At 38.8% G+C, this 2,710-nt stretch overlaps 1 pseudogene; it reads right to left on the reverse strand.

The window, feature by feature from the left end:
• Positions 1–527: 527 nt before the first annotated feature.
• LOC101045694 (putative ATP-dependent RNA helicase DDX6 pseudogene) lies at positions 528–1,993 on the reverse strand (annotated as a pseudogene).
• Positions 1,994–2,710: the final 717 nt, after the last annotated feature.

Below are 2,710 nucleotides of genomic sequence, written 5' to 3' on the forward strand. Positions count from 1 at the left end.
AGGAAAGAAAGAGTGACTATTGTTGATTCCTTAGGCATCTAAAAGATAATACTCTGAATAGTCTCACGGCATACAGCACTTCGCACAAATAATTAATAAGCTCTTCAGGCTTAAAAAACAGGTGAGTCATCAGGGAGAAGTTGCAACGCATCGAGAGTCAGCTGTCGGAGAATTTTGAAATCATCGACAAGCTTGTGTGTTCATTAAGATTCTTCTCTTTTTAGGGTTTCTCCCCTTCTTTCTTTTCCTTCCTTGTCTCCTTTCCCCAGAAGACATTTTTTAAAAACCAGCAGTTAGTGCAACTAATCTTCACCCAGCACACAGTGCAAACAAGTGGAACAAAAAAAGGTTTATTCATTCCTTCTTTTCAGCCTTTATTCTCATCACCGGTTTTAAAAAAAAAAAAAATCTGAGCTATTTTAAGTCTTCATAGTTCCAAAATAAAAGATGAAAAGCCCATAAAGAGAAGAACATTCCCCCCAAAACGATGCGTCACAGATCCAAACGAGCCTTCTGCAGTTTGTCAAAGCACGCTTGCTAAGGTTTCTCATCTTCTACAGGCTCGCTCTGGTATTCTGCCACATACAGGCTCTTGTCAATGTTGCTTGGAATAAGTTTAATTTCTGTTCCCATCTACTCCTCAGTATTTTTCAGGTTGAAGTGATCATCGTATGTCATCAGGTTGTTGGCTAAGTCAACATGACCAAAGCAACTTGATCTTCCAATACAATGGAGACAGGTCTTCGCCAGCTTTGGGAAATCAAAGTTTATTACCACATTCACAGCTTGTATAGCAATACCTCCGGTAAACAGATCAGTGCAAACAAGATCGTGGGATAAGCCATTTCTGGAAATCATGAAACACATGCTTTTGATGTACCTGCCTCATTTTAGCATGGATATAGAAGCAAGAATAACTCAGTTGGGAAATCTTGGCTAGGAATTCAACTCACTGAGAGGTGTTACAGAAAATGATCGACTGGTTTACCTGAAGCCTGAAGAAACGGGTGTTGAGGCAGTGCACTTTTCGGTGCTCAGTTACATATGCATAGTACTGGGTTACTCCCTTCACAGTTAATTCCTCCATTAGATTAATCTCGCAGGGTTCTGCAATTGAGAATTCATGAACTTCTGTACACTGAGAAGGAAAGTAGCGAAATATAGTAAAATCTGCCTGTTTCTAGGTACTGTGAGAATTATACATTCCATTATCTGCACAAAATCCTGTGACAGCAACTTAACTGCCTGCTCATCCAATGCTATCATCCCGACAACATCATCAATCTTTGCTACTCCTTTCTTAATAAAATCCAGGATTCTCCAGGGGCAGCAATCACCACGTGCACTGTATCATCAAGCCTCATTGTGTCATCTCGTAAATTGGTTGCTCCTGTGATTACAATCACTTTGGCCCATCTCACGTGTTTGCTGTCGTGGATGCAAATTTGACTGACCCGTGCAGCAAGGTCTCCAGTGCGAACAATCGCCATCGCTTGTATATTGTATTTCTTCAGGTCTGCCATTCAAGTAAGGGAATGAGGTAAGCACGGCTCTTGCCTGTTCCATTTTTTTGCTCTAGCTAAGATATCCCTACCAGATAAAGCAATGTGAATGCTCTCCTCCTGAATAGGGGACGGCTTTTCCAAGCCCACTTAAAAAATTCCCATTAGTAACTCCCATTTCAAACAGTAACCTTCAAGGTTGTTTCCTTTTGTGGAAGTCACATCTGAAGTTTCGATTCTTAGATCCTTTGGAGGGAGTTTTAAAGTCTTTCCAGTCATTGACAGGTTAAATAGTGGTGGTCATACTCTGTGCTTGCTGCTGAGTGCCATTACTGACTGTGTTGGTGTTCTTCTCAGCTGGTTCGTCTGTTGCTGTGTCTGTGTGCCCCCTTCTCCAGGGCCCACATTGCGTTTCACAGAGCCTCTCAGCTGACCATTTTGACTGGACCCGACTCATTGTTAACAGGGTTCTCTGCTCTGGTCCTGCTCATGCTGTTTGAGTTGCAAAAGTGTCTTTCAAATTTCAAAACTTTTGAACGTCAGTAGAGAAACTGTAATAACAGCTTATTAGGCTCTCCAAAATGAAGAGATAAATATAAGTCTTGCTCAATAAATGAGCTCTTTATGGCAATGCAGGCCAGCAACTGTAAGTCTCTGAACGGTAAACAGCGGTAACTTGCCCGCTTGCGTGGAATCAACTTTTTATTTTTAACAAGCCCTTTAATTAGCTTGAGTTATATCTGAATTCACTCATGTCAATCAATGAGGCCACTCCCGCTCGGCACCCTTGGTCCTTTATTGTTGATTCGAAGGTCTCAAAATCTATATTTATTCTTAACTATCACATTTGATAATAGTTCTTTCAGTTGCTTTTTATTTAACACTGCATTCTTTAATACAGTAAATTATATATAAATTTATTAAATGAGATATGCAACAATTATAAAATAGATTAAGTTGTATGGGTTGTCTACTACTTTTACTATTATTTAAAATAATTGATGCTTTTAGTCAACATTTTAATTTTTTTAAAATCCACAAAATACTTTTTTTTATTTTGTATTGATGCTACTAATTTAAATATATTGTTCTTTCAAAGTCAGTGAACAAACCTATAAAAGGCAAATTCATTTTCATATTTGCTACATGTTCTATTTTCTGATCTGACAGATTTAAAGACATCTTGAGTATCGATTTCTTTTGTATAG

Source organism: Saimiri boliviensis, chromosome 16, assembly GCF_048565385.1.
Source record: "Saimiri boliviensis isolate mSaiBol1 chromosome 16, mSaiBol1.pri, whole genome shotgun sequence".
Taxonomy (NCBI): Eukaryota; Metazoa; Chordata; class Mammalia; order Primates; family Cebidae; genus Saimiri; species Saimiri boliviensis.